Source organism: Agelaius phoeniceus, chromosome 15 (assembly GCF_051311805.1).
Source record: "Agelaius phoeniceus isolate bAgePho1 chromosome 15, bAgePho1.hap1, whole genome shotgun sequence".
Taxonomy (NCBI): domain Eukaryota; kingdom Metazoa; phylum Chordata; class Aves; order Passeriformes; family Icteridae; genus Agelaius; species Agelaius phoeniceus.
The window spans coordinates 5,677,133-5,690,638 of record NC_135279.1 but is presented as its reverse complement, the minus strand read 5'-3'; the positions used below and the strand labels follow the sequence as shown (position 1 = coordinate 5,690,638).

Here is a 13,506-nt window from a genome sequence, read left to right as displayed (position 1 = left end):
ATGTCCCCATCTGCAGGGTCAGTCTTTACCTCCCCCTTCCCACCCCTGCCTCAGAGGACCTTGCACATCCCTTCCCCCAGCAGTTCTCCCATGGGCATTCCTCAGGTGGACAAAGATCATTCACACCAGACACTCTCCTTTCATGGTTTAGTTCTCACCATGGCTTGTTTTCCCACCAAAACCTGGCTATTGACTAAAAGAACAAAGATTGCCACCAGGGAGGCTTCACCAGCTTTGTCTCCAGTTTACCCCTCAGGAAGGGCACGTTCCTGGCTCGTGAGCCATGAAATGAGGGTGACTTTAGCCACCACAGCCAACATTGCAGCAAAGTGCACAACAGCCTGTTTGTGTGGCTCAGCCTGGGAGCAGCAGCCCTTTGCCAGGTGAGCAGCACAGCATCTTTCATCACCCCAGCCAGTTCCTGTGGGAGACACAGGGCTGTTCTCCTGGGACCTGCCTCATTCTTTCCCTCACCTCCTGATTCACTCCACAACCATGTGTGGGCTCTCCAAGCAGAGCAGGCGTGATGCTGCTTTGCATAATGCTGTTTAAAATCAATCAACCACGACACACGAGGCCATGGCAAACCAGGCTTCATTAGCACCAGTGTGCAAGAACATTTTGTTTTCTTCAGTCTGTCCTGAGCTGGTTCAGAACTCCGAATGCTTTCTCTTGTCACTGCCCTGTTTGTGCTGACTCAGTACATAACTGAAAAAGAAAAAAAAAAAGGCTTTAAATGCTTAATGCTAACCATTCTGCTGGCCAGATGAGAACTTCACGTGTTGCATAACCCAAGACAGATCACACTGTGTGTAGGAACTATTTGCAAAGCACAACAGGATTTTTAATATTTTTTTTTTTTTCAGTTCAGAGGTGGGAAATATCCCAGGGTCAGTGCAGGGTGAGGAGTTCCAGGTGTTGCTGCAGTTCCTCCTCTGGCTCCCAGCCACACGTCCACTTGTGCTTCAGCTCCAGCACAGCCTCATTAATGTGGTCCAGACTGCTGACAGCCCAGCATGGGGATCAGGGATTGCACACCAGCTGTGTTTGCTCATTTTTAGTGCATAAATATTTGTTGCAAGCATTGACACTTGTTTTTGACACATTAGGGTTTAAGGAGTGGCTCTGAGGTGGCAGCACCTTCCCAGTGTTGCCTTTTTTTGTTCAGAGCTTTGTTTGCCTGTGTGCTCCTGAGGGTGTCTTCAAAGGCACCACAGGCACACGTAAACAGGAACATGCACCCTGAATGTCATGACCCCTTTTCCACACTGCTATCCCTGCTCTACCCACCAGCTTCCTCCAGCACCATCAGACCTGAAAGTCTTGTTGCACAGGGGTGAAACAAGTTCTGCCATTTCTAAACCCACACAAGGAGGAAAGCGTCAGAATCCAGCCAAGGAGGGGGAGTGTTGCAGCCAAGGAGGGGGAGTGTTGCTACCAACAAGGGCCACGCTGGGCTCACAGTGGCATGTCCAAGATGTGGGTGATCAGGCAAAGAGCCTCAGCACCTGTGCAGGCATCCTTGTGCCCCAGCAGTGCTGCACCTGGATCCTGGCTGCCTGCAAGCCTCCAGAGTTGGCCTAAGGAATTATTTTTACACCTCAGTACGTGCCTGTAACATGCAGGGAATTATTTGCATCATCCCCCCTTCCCCCCACCCCAGCCCAAAGCTGTCAACAAACACATCAGCTTCCTGGAATTTTTTCTTTCTTTACATCATAGTATTTCTAGATCCAGGATGTTATTCAACCACCAGGTTTCCCCATTTGCTACATGTGGTACAAAGCCTTTCCTGGGAAGTGGAGCAAAAGGAAGTGGGAGCAGGTGGTGTGGGAGACTCTTTGTCCTGAGCTCATCTTTTATAACCTGCATCTTTTGTGTGCAGTTAGGGGAGCTGCTGCTGGTTTGCTCTGGGCAGAGGCAGGCAGATTGCCACAGTGAGGTTTGGGATTCCAGTTCTGCTCTGTGCTGGCACTGGGCAGGAAGCAATCATATAAATTACGTGGTATTGTTCCCAAGTCCTGAAACTCTGCTGCTTGAGTGCTCAGAGGGGTCCTGACTCTCAGTACAGAGGATCAGATGTAAACAGGGTCAGGGAATTAAGAAAACTTCAGTATTTTTTCCTTCTGACTCACACAGGCTTTGCCTGAGGCAGCATCATTCCTAGAGAAATGAGTTGACTTTCACATGGACTGGTGGGACAGAGAGCTGCAAAGGAGCATTATCTCATTGTTCATGTAACTAGGCTTATGCCTGAACTCCTGGAAACTGGAGAGGCACAGCGGGAGAGCCCAGATTCCTATCTGGCTCATTTTAGTCTCTCGAGCCAAACATCTTGGCAAAGAGGTTGGCAGAACATTATCAGCCAGCCTTGGAACAAGTCCCACATAAAATAGATGGAGATGTCTTTTTCCACAGCATGGGCAGTCATGTACAAACTACATACCCCAAGGAGAGGATACAAAACCAGATCAGAGCTGTCCCCATTATCCAGGAGGGAGGCCCTGGGATGGGTGACAAGACCATGGGCTGTGGTGCAGGGTGCTGTAAGTTTGCCTTGATGCCTTGCAATTGTTTTATTGGTATTTTTATTGAAGCTGAAGATCCTCCATCTATAGGAGTTCCCAAGGAGGAGCCCAAAGTCAGCAGGGTTTGTTCAGCACCACCTAAACCATGGATAACAAAGTGACTAAAGGAGGAAAAGTCATAACAAGACAACTCCCTGAGGATGCCTCTACATTGCAGCAAGGTCCACCAGTTCCAGAAGATTGGTGTCCAGAGGGAACTGCATCCCCATGGGGCAGACCTGGAGGTCAATCACCCTCTGCATCTTCAGGCTGGGGAGAGCAGATTTGTATCAGCCTTTCCTGCAGGGTCAGACAGAAGCTGCCCCTTCACAAGCTGCTGTGTGTCCGACCTGTGGCCCAGGGTGACACCATGGTGGCCCATCACTGCAGCTGGGGACTCTGCAGCTGCCCTGCCCCACTCTCTCACCAGATCTCATGGCCTCAGCAAGAAGCGAGTACGTGCTGCCTCCCTCATTTCTTCCTTTTTCCCTTTTTCCTGTGCAGCTCCCAGGCACCTGGCAGAGATGCCAGCAGGGCTGGCGGGCGCCCAGCGCTGCCAGAGGAGGCTGCCAGTGGCACAGGGTGGGCTCTGCAGCTGGCACAGCCTCTCTGCAGGGACGCCTCTGCTCTCTCAGGCCAGATCCGGGGGCTGACTTCCTCATCCCTTATCCTGGCTCCTTATTCCTTCAGCTCCAGCATCTCCACCACCCCTGTGTGTCCTTCTTGGTGAGGACAAAGAGCTCTTGCAAAGCCAGTGGCACAATTCCATCCAAAAGCTGTGTCTGGCCATGTGGAGAAGGAAGCACCTGGAAGTCTCAGGGAGAAGTGCAGAGGGCTCTCAGGGTGTCCCTGCAGTTTCCCTTCCCCTCAGCCAGACAGAATGAAGCCCTAAACACACCCTGGGCTGGATTTCAGGCAGGATGAGCAGGGCTGTTCTCTCCCACAGTTATAAATAGCTGCCTGTTGTACCCCTGGTCTGTTCACAGCAGTGGTGGCCTGGGCAGAGCTTTCTGCTCAAGGAGCAGACAAATATTTCTGTCTGTGCCTTTTTGTTCCACGGGCTGGCTGGCCTCCACCTCTGGTGCACTTTGAACAGCAGGTGAATCATGTTTGGGTAAGCCCGTCACCAGCTCCTCCTTTCATAACGCGCGGACGTCACGGCTCTTAAAGAGGTCAGGTTGTTAGTGCTCGGAACATTTGTCACCCAGAAACCTGTCCTGGGGAATCTGCCAGAGCAAATTGAAGGTTCTCCTTCAAAAGAAGCCTGGCACCATTCCACTGTGGGGTTTAGGAAGCTATTGCAGTGAGGCTTGGAGAGTAAGGAGCCTGCTCTGCTCTTCTGAAAGAGCAAATGCAGAGTCCTAGGGGAGGGAAAGGTGCTGGGAAAGATGTGTGTCCTCAGCATCATTTTTATGACAATTAATCCCATGAATAAAGCTCTGCTATAACTTTTACCTGCTAATTAACATAGCAAAGAGTCTTAGTTTACAGATATTCAGAATGAAGGGATAAGTTGTAGAAGGATGCAGCACAGAGAGGAGCAAGTCTGAGTGCTGTGCAGGAAGCAGGAGCAGGGATTTCACCTTCCAAAACAGCCTTCACTTGTATGACTCCAGTTCCATTTGAGTTTTGCTTTTCTTTTTATTCAGCTCAAAAATAGAAGAGTGGTTTCATAGGAAACCTCTGCCCAGCACTCTGCAGAGATTAGCAGATCATAAGCAGGGCTGCAGGAATCAGCTTTTCTGGAAAAGTGAGGATTTTTAACTGTTCCCATTTTTTAGTGGAATGAAAAAGCAGCTTGAAATTTTCCATGAAGAAGGTCACTTGGGAACAGAGGAAAGATTTCTTTTTGGTCTCTACCTTAGAAAGCCTTGTTTCCCTAATAGGACACTTTATATAATAAAGCCCCTAGATGCAAGATGAAAAGTCTCATCACAAAAAAAAAGGCCCAACCTTTCTGTTCTGAAATTTTTGGCATTTACAGAAAAATGCCTTTATTTGGGGGCATCTCTGCATGAAATGGTATAGGAAACAATTCTTTCTGCACATCTAAACTCTCTTGGCATCTCTGCTGCTCTGAGGCCCCAGACAGCCACGTGCTGTGCAGGATCCCTGCAGGCACCCCCAGATGCTGTGAGCAGGGGCAGCACAACCCCTCCTGCTCCCCGAGGACCAGCCAAAGCTATTATATAAATTTGTGTAAACAAGACTTGCTTAAGTAACTCCACGGCTGCCAGTTCCTCTTGCTGGTCTTTTCCTACTCCGCCCCTGCAGAGCCTGGTGTGATGGGCATTTGGCCCAGCTCTGTGCTCCACACTCCTCTCCCAGCCAGCTGAAGACACAGCAGCTCCAAGGAGCCCCTGGTTGAGCCTTGCAGATGCTTCAAGCAGAGGAGGTGGTTAAAACATGGGGGGCAGTCAGAGTTCAGAGATGGCTGGCACATCTCTGGGCAAACACTCATCCCAGCACACCAAGGTCGTGCTGGGGGATATGTCCTGAACTGACTGAAGGTCCTCAGCATCCCCAAAAGCCAGATGCTCCACCTGCCCCTTGCCTCCTCCACTGAGTGTTTTTAGAGCCATAATCCCCGTGGCTGGTGTGAATGTTTGTGCTCTATGCCCATTCATGCCACCTGGCTTCAAGCCAGGGCTGAGATGCAATGAGGAATCAGGGACACCAGGGAACGTGAAGTGGTTTTCACCTCCACAACTTTTTGGGCAAACTTGGCCAGTTCTATGAACGGAGGACAAGGGCACAGAGGGGAGAGGGCTACGTGCAGGGCAAGGTGCTGAAGGCAGGATGGAGAAGCTTGGCTGGATGCTCACACAGCCCGTCCCTGGGTGTGTTTGGCTCTCTGCCCTTGTGCCACAGGGATCTGGCTGCACAGGCTGCATTGGCAGAGAGCTTGGTGCAGTGCCTGAAGCAGGGACTGTAAAACACGAGCAGCAGCAGGAAGACTTCACCTGGCTTGGTGCTCACCATCACCCAGCACTGCAGGGAGTGCCCAGCACTGGCCCTGAGCACGTGAAGATGCTGAGATTTGGGGCAGTGTGAGGACGTGGCTGTGGGGTCAGCTGCAGACAGATATTTGCAGGCTCCCATTTTGGCAGTTGGGGCACAGGGCACAGAGGACAATGTCAGGGCTTTTAGATTAAATACCTGACAGCTGGAAAGCAGAATCCCACTCCAGTGAGATGCAACACCTCTCAGTTCCAACTGAGCATCTACAGGCAGGCTTCACCTCAGAGTCTGGCACACCATGCTTGAAAGGTTTCCAACCTTTATCTTGAAAAGCAAAGGCAAGGCCTCTCCTTTTCATGTCCAAACACAGAATTTATTCCAAGATATTCCCATCCTTTAGTAGCATGGCCTGAGGGGACCGTAAAATTCTGCAACTCCATCTACTGTTTGGAAGCAGTTTGTGTCTTGTGCAAGAGTCCTGTGTGCTTGCACTGAGGGAAAAGTAAAATATGTAAAATAACCCCACACAGGATTATTTTACATTAATGCACCCAAGGGCTCATGAAGCAATAAGGCAGTTAAAATCAATCCTTTCCTGCTGAAGCCAAACCAGCTCACTGAAACCCAGCTTAGCTTTTGGGACTGTTTGTTTTTCCCATCTTCGTGTTTTCCCTTTAATTTTTGTGCTGGATAATTAAGACAACATTCCTCAGCATCTTTCCTGCTGTTTGTTGTGCTTATACAAGAGCCGGCTGCATTTGTTCCACAGAAAGAACATCCAAGGCCACATTCTGTGGTTTCAAGTAAAATCCTCCGTGGTGCTGACTTTTAATCTCGAGTTTCCCTGAAATCTGCATTACTCAAGAAAATACTCATAAAAATAGACTCCTTAAGGGAAACAAACCAAGGCAGCAACACAGCGGGGAGAGCTCATGCTCAAGTTTTCATTGAAGTTTTTATTGGTGGTGAGGCTTCTGGGCTTGGCCTAATACTGCTGGCAGCAGCAGTGGGTCAGGCTGCTGGCCCTGTTTCTCCCTCTGAGGTCCCTTTTCCTGCAGTATGGACCCTGCCAGCATCCAGGGCTCCTGGAGTGCTCCCTGTCCCTGGAGTGCTCCTTGTTCCTGGAGTGCCCCTTGTTCCTGGAGCGTTCCTTGATCCTGGAGCGTTCCTTCATCCTGGAGCGTTCCTTCATCCTGGAGCGCTTCCTGTCCCCCATGCTCTCCCTGTCCCCAATGCCCTCTCCCTGTCCCCAGTGCCCTCTCCCTGTCCCAATGCTCTCCCTGTCCCCCATGCTCTCTCTGTCCCCAATGCCCTCTCCCTGTTCCCAATGTTCTCCCTGTCCCGATGCTCTCCCTGTCCCCAGTGCCCTCTCCCTGTCCCCAGTGCCCTCTCCCTGTCCCCAGTGCCCTCTCCCTGTCCCCAATGCTCTCTCCCTGTCCCCGATGCTCTCCCTGTCCCCAATGCTCTCTCCCTGTCCCCAATGCCCTCTCCCTGTCCCCAGTGCCCTCTCCCTGTCCCCAGTGCCCTCTCCCTGTCCCCAATGCCCTCTCCCTGTCCCCAGTGCCCTCTCCCTGTCCCCAGTGCCCTCTCCCCGTCCCGATGCTCTCTCTCTCTGTCCCCGATGCCCTCTCCCTGTCCCCAGTGCCCTCTCCCTGTCCCGATGCTCTCTCCCTGTCCCAATGCTCTCCCTGTCCCCGATGCTCTCCCTGTCCCCGATGCCCTCTCCCTGTCCCCGATGCTCTCCCTGCCCCCGGAGCGCTGCGGGAGCCTTACAAAACAGCCGAGCGGTTATGAAACCCGTGGCCCCGCTGCCAGGCGTCTCATTCCCGGTAGATGGCGGTGCCAGCTCATTTTTCCTAATTTTTCCCACTTGTTTTTCTCCTGGCGCCGCGCCCGATGCCAGCGCTCGGCGGCTGCGGCGGGGCTGGGGATGGATGAACAGGCGCGGCCCCTGCGCTGGGGTCAGCGCTGCAAAAAGAGAGAGGTTCGTCGGCTTTTCCCCCCCTATAACTGCTTTTTGTTTGTTTTTGATATATTTGAAATCAGTTTTAACAGCTCCAGCACAGCTCCAGGTGTCTGTCCCTGCTCACGCTGCTCCATCCCACAACAAACAGCGTGGAGGGCACGGGGAGATGTTGGTGATGCAGATCTGGAGGGACTCTGCAGAGCCCACAGAGCCCACAGAGCCCCTGCATTTCTCTCCAGACTCTGTCACAGCCTTGTACAAAACCTGCTCGCCCAGGTCCCCACCTATTATTGCCTTTCTTGAGTGCTTCCTTTTGCAGAAGGACAGATAGCACTGGGTAGGCAGTGGGACTGGGTGAATAAATAGCATTTTTCTTTGGAGATCACAACATCTTTATTTGGCTAACAGTGGCCCAGTCACTCTCCAGCCCAATCTGCCATTTCCATCTCCACCTCCTCAGCATGCCCAGGGCGTGCACTGCTGCTCCAGCATGGAAAGCCTAATCCTTGTCTTCCTTCTCATCATCCTTGGCAATGCCTTGGTCCTGGGGCAGAAATAAAAGGGACAGCATGTGAGGGTAGTGCCCAGTGTCCCACCCCAGGTCTTTGGGAGCATCCACACTGGGTTTGTAGGTGCAAACCCCACAGGGCTGGGCTGAGGTTACCTCCTCTGAGTCACTGTCAGAGCTGCTGCTGCTCCTGTCCTCTTCCCCATCTCCCTGCTGGGGTGAAGAGAGAGGGAAGAGCATCACTGGGAGCCCTGGCAGTTCAGAGTCAGGAGTCAGAGGGATTTCTGGTGCTGTGGGTGTCTAGAGCCCTGGTGCTGCTGTGGAACCACGTGTGACCATGGCAGCACAGAGCTCTCCAGAGCCAAGAGCAAGGATTGCACAGTGTGTGCAGTGCAGGCAGCACCACTGGCCACACCAGCATCCCATTTGGAGAGAAAAAAGAGGGAGATCTAACTCGGAATGCTGGGAGCAAAGAGACAGCTGTCTGCCAGTGGAAAAGCCATGGACACTGGGATTTCTAGGCTGTGGGCAGCACAGCTCCATCTACTGCAGGTGTGGGTTTGCCATGGCTCAGACGTGGCTTCCCTTTACAGCCAGGATGTAAATGGTTCTGCAGAAAACTCTATCATTCCCCTACCTTTTCTTCTTCCTTCTTCCTCCTCTTCTGCTTCTCCTTCTCTTTTTCTCCCTCAGTCTTTTCCTTCTCCTTCTCTTCCTTCTCTTTTCTGTCCTCCTCTTTGTCCTTATCTTCCCGTCCAAACCCTGCAGCAGGGCACAGAGGAAGGTTCATTGCCAGCCTGCAGCTTCCAGCTCACACAAACCCTGCAGGTGCCCCTGGGCCCACACCAAGCACTCACATTTCAGGATTGTCGACATTTCACCAAGGCCAAAGAGCTCTGGGGCACGAGACAGTCACACCTAGGGAGCAGAGAGGACCTGAAGGAGCAACAGGAGAGTGGAGGAAGGTGAGTTTTCCAGGGGTGAAAATGCCTCCCTGGAACATTCCGTTTTTACAGAGGCCCTGTGTAATTCCTACCCCCCAAAACAGCAGGGACAATCTGTGCATGACACAAAACCCAAAAGGACCAGACCTTGTGCCCACCCAGGCAGCCCCCTCTGCCCAGGAAAGCAGCAAGTGGAGAGGAATGGAGACAGAGAAATCTCAGGGCAAATGTGCAGGGAGATGTCTTAACCCCCCACCATGAGCAGGTGCAAATTACAGAGGTATTTCAAATTAAATGAGGAAGAAATAATAAAGAGCAGGTGTGGGGGCTCCTAAGAATCCCCAGCAGAAAGGACACCTTCCCTGAGGGACAGGGTGATGGCAGAGAGGGAGATGGAGACAGCAGCAAGCAGAGAAGAAGCCAAGAGCAAGGGTAAGAAAACTCCCAAGCATTGATTAGGTGCCTGAAAGGTGACAGATGAAAAGAAAGCAAAGGAAACAGCTTGCTTTAAAAATAGGAAGCCCAAACAAAGCCTAAGAAATAGCCTGGGCAGGTCAAACCCTCCCTCATACACAAGCAGGGCAGCAGGGGTGAGGGGATCAGGTCCCTTCTGCTCACTGGAAGAGCAGATCCACCCCTGTGGCAGCAGGCAATTAGGGAATAGTTTCTCATCCAGCCAGTGTTGGAGGGAGTCAGAATATTAATGCTTCCTTTTAATGGTTTTTAGCCACAAAATGACATCATCTGGCCCTTTTGAAGGAGCCAGTTGCAGCCTGTGAGCCAATAACATTGATTTGTATTTTCTAGGCAGGTTTTTAAATTCCCAGGATGCTGCAGGGAAGCAGGAAGCCAGTGGGGTTTGGGGTGGCACAGGGGGAGAGGGAGTTTGGATGGATGGGAAGGAAAGGAGTGTGGGAAGTGACTGATAGAAGATGTAATCAGAGCAAAGTTAAAATCTAATTAATAATGAACAGCAATCTAATTCATCTCCGTAATTAAGAAGTGCAACTACTAATTGAAAATAATCACATTTTAATCTGAAATCATTAAAAAGAATCAAACATTAACAAAGGAAAAGGCAGCCCTGGGAAGGGATAGAAGGTGATGCAGGTGATGCTCTGACCCCAGGTCCTGCTCACCAAAGCTGCCCCGTGGCTCCCATGCTGTGCCCAGCCCCAAATCCATGAGGATTCCCCTGCCCTGTGCCTTCCCTGCCAGAGGGGAGCAGTTAGGGGAGGCACAGGCCACAGATGGGTACAGACAGGGATGGCACAGAGGTGGACATGGAGCTTTGCACTAGGAGATGGACAACCAGACCAAAGTCCAGCAGCCAGGTTGGGAGGGGATGGTTCCACCCCAACACATGCCAAGAAATGCCTCTGTGGAGGGTTAAATCCCTTTAATCCCCCCCCTGCATTGCTACCTCTGTCCCTGGGGACCAATCCTGCTGATTTCCAAGAGATGGGGTGGGCTCTGCAAGCCCTGTCTGGGGGAGCCATCCAGCACCCGTGCAGATCCTGCCATGGGTGCTGCCTCCATGCCAACCCTCAGCTTTTTCCTCTTCCATCCCAGCCCGGACCAGCAGATCTGGTTTTGCCTGTTCCTCTGGAGCCTCACATTTCACACAGGCAGGTTTGCCTGCCCCAGATGGGCTGGTTTCCTAAAGCCCAGGCAGAAAAACCAGCAAAACCCCGAGAGCAGCTGATGGTCCCCATGGAGCAGCTGCAATTGTCCACGGCCAAGCTGGGCATGAGGTGCAGCTGGCTCAGAGCAGAGCAAACCTGTGTATTCACACCCTGCTAGGAGAAGCCTGAGTGTGCCTGACCCCTCCCCAGGCACAACCAGCTCACACTGAGCCCACTCCTATCTCAGCCAGGGGACTCAAATCCTTCCCACAGAGCTCAGGCCCCCATTGCCATCCCCAAGGACCACGTGGAGCACGAGCTGCCCCAGGGATGCTCCTGCTGCACCCTCATTCACCCCCTGTCCTGCTCTGCTTCCCCAGCCTGTAAAACACACAGGTGAGTCTCAATTCCCTGCATGGCAAAAGGGAGAGAGGGAAGGGCCTTACCTGGAGCTGAAAAAGCAGTGATCTCCTGGATGCCTGGCTGGCAGCAGCCAGGGCTCCGGGTATTTGAGTGTTGCGGTCTCCTCCCCAGTCCCACTTTTGGAGCAGAAAAACTGGCTCTGCCATCCGTCATGGACAGCACATGACACCGGAAACGTGACCAGTCCCACTGCTACCCACAGCAGGCATTGCCTCCAGCACAGGCACAAAGACCTTTTGCAAGCAAGTCAGGGCAGCTCTGGAGGCTGCAGACATCAATGGGAACCAGGCCTGGGTCCAGGAGAGCACTGGGGACTCAGTCAGGGAATGTGCTATGGTCAGGAACCTGCTGGAAGGACAGAAAAGGGGCTTTGGAGGATGCCTACTGTGGGTGGGAAGTGTCAGGCAGCTCCAGGAGGTCCAGGCAGAGCCCAGCACTCCCAGCTCCCTCCAAAGCTTGTCCTTGCTGGCTTTCACTCCAACATATCATTAAGTAAATACCTGTCAGCAGAGAGCAGTTACCAGCACGTCTAAACACTTGCATAACGTGCCTTCCCTCTAATGCAATGCCCTCATTTCTAACAGCACCAGTAAGGGATAATAACAGTAACAATAGTGTCAGAAAGGGCTTGTGTACCCAGCTAATTTGTTTTCCCCACCTAATAAAAGGAATTGGCTCTCCTGTAAGATTTGTCCCATTTAACGCCTTCAACTCTACAACAAAGTTGCTCCCACAATCATTTGACTTTCATTTACAGTAATTGCAGGGTGTTTGGAGCCCCCTCCAACAGAGTGAACCTAACTCTGGGTAATCCATGCAGGGAGCAAGCAGCTCTGCAGGAGTCACTTGTCCCAAAAACCTGGCTATTTCTGCCCCAGACCTGCTCCACCACAGCCTGCACTGGCCCCAAACCCAGAGCAAGAGTCCCATGGGCAGGTTTAGGTCAGAAATGAGGGATGGGTTTTAATGTCCAGGGGGGATAAACCCTGGAGCAGCTCAGCCAAGCTGGTGGCAGAGTCTCTGTTGCTGCCCAGTTTACAATCAGTAGCTCTGGTCTCTTACAGAGAGGCTTCACTCACACCCAAATCACTCAGGGAGCTCCTGCTGCCAGCACTTGCTCTTGGGATAAGCACTGGCAGCAATGCCAGCATGGCACAGCTGCCAGGGAATTTGAGATGATGGAGGTGGGCACATGGAGCACCCTGAAAACAGATCCAGGGAGCTGGGATCTGTTTGGTGTTGGGACCAGCACAGGCATCCAACCCACACCTCCGAGCAGCTCCTGCCACCTCAGGAGGATCCTCCCCACAAATACCCAACTCAAACTTATTTTTAACTGATGACCACATTGCCCACTCCCTGCCAGCCCCAGCTGGGCTCTCAGTCTCTGATGCCCCCACCATCCTCCAGTGAGAACAGCCCAGGGGACAGCCCTGCCATTGCTCTCTGGGCACAAAGTGACACCCAGGCACCAGCATGTCCCTGCAGCAGGACAGCAGAGTGGCAGCCAGGGACACTCCTGAGCCCCAGGCTCTGGTCTCACCCTGCAGTGGGCACAGAGCTGCTCTTGAAGGAGGGAAAGCAGCCTGCTAGCCAGCACCCAAAGCACCAGTGCATGGTAACCTCAAGGTGCTGCCACAGGAGGCTCCCAGAAAACATGGACTAGCACAGAACAGGCCACTTCTGTCCTCTGTGCCAAGGAGCCCTGGACTACAGAACACCCATCTCTGCTTAGGTCACAGGATCACAGACCACTCTTTATTTTGGATTCAATGAACACACCTGAGAAGGAAATGCCAGAGCCCTCCTCCTCCTCCTCCTGCCACGAGAGCACCCCTATTCCTGCCTCTGAGTCAGACCCTTTAATTTGTGCTGTGGGTGACCTGGGACAGGTGTCCCTTTAGTCAGGGCCACCAGTGGCAGCACAGCTGCTGCTTCTTCCAAACCAGGACAACTGCTCATCCTGCTGCTGACCATGTGTGCTTTAATAATGGAAATGGAGTCCCTGGGAAGGTGGCTGGCAAGGCCTGGGAGCACATCCCAATGCCTACTGGGAAGCCCAAGCCTTTTTTGTGTTTTAAACCTTTCCACAGCAGCTGCCAGGAAGCAGCTTTTACAGCTGCAACTAACAGAATCACTCCCAAGGAAAGAAAACAGTTGTGGAAGGCTTTTTTTTCCCCCCTCCAAGTCACTGCCAGCATCTTAGCTGACTCTTATCTATTCTCAGCCACCTCTCACCTCCCCAGACACTACCAGAAGTGTTCAAATTACTGTCAGCTCTCATTAGGTTCACACAGATGGCAAGGCCAAGCAGACAGTTGGATGGAAGACCTCCAGACAGTTGGATCCTAAATTCTGATGAATGCTTTGGGTAGAAAGATTTCAGCAACAGTGGAACTGTTTTTGTTGTCTGTCTATTGCAGTCCTTGCACTGGCACACAAATAAAGCTGGTGCACGTTTGATTATTGGCTGCTATAACAAAATCCAGGTGGCACATGACTGAAGGAATTA

At 52.2% G+C, this 13,506-nt stretch overlaps 1 long non-coding RNA gene across 1 annotated transcript; it reads right to left on the bottom strand.

Annotated features, from left to right (window-relative positions):
- Positions 1–7,953: 7,953 nt before the first annotated feature.
- On the bottom strand, positions 7,954–10,198 carry LOC143695247 (uncharacterized). The gene is made up of 4 exons (XR_013184350.1): positions 8,860–10,198; positions 8,640–8,764; positions 8,159–8,215; positions 7,954–8,038 (listed from the first exon to the last, which is right to left on the bottom strand). It is a non-coding gene; the product is annotated as an uncharacterized LOC143695247 (long non-coding RNA).
- Positions 10,199–13,506: the final 3,308 nt, after the last annotated feature.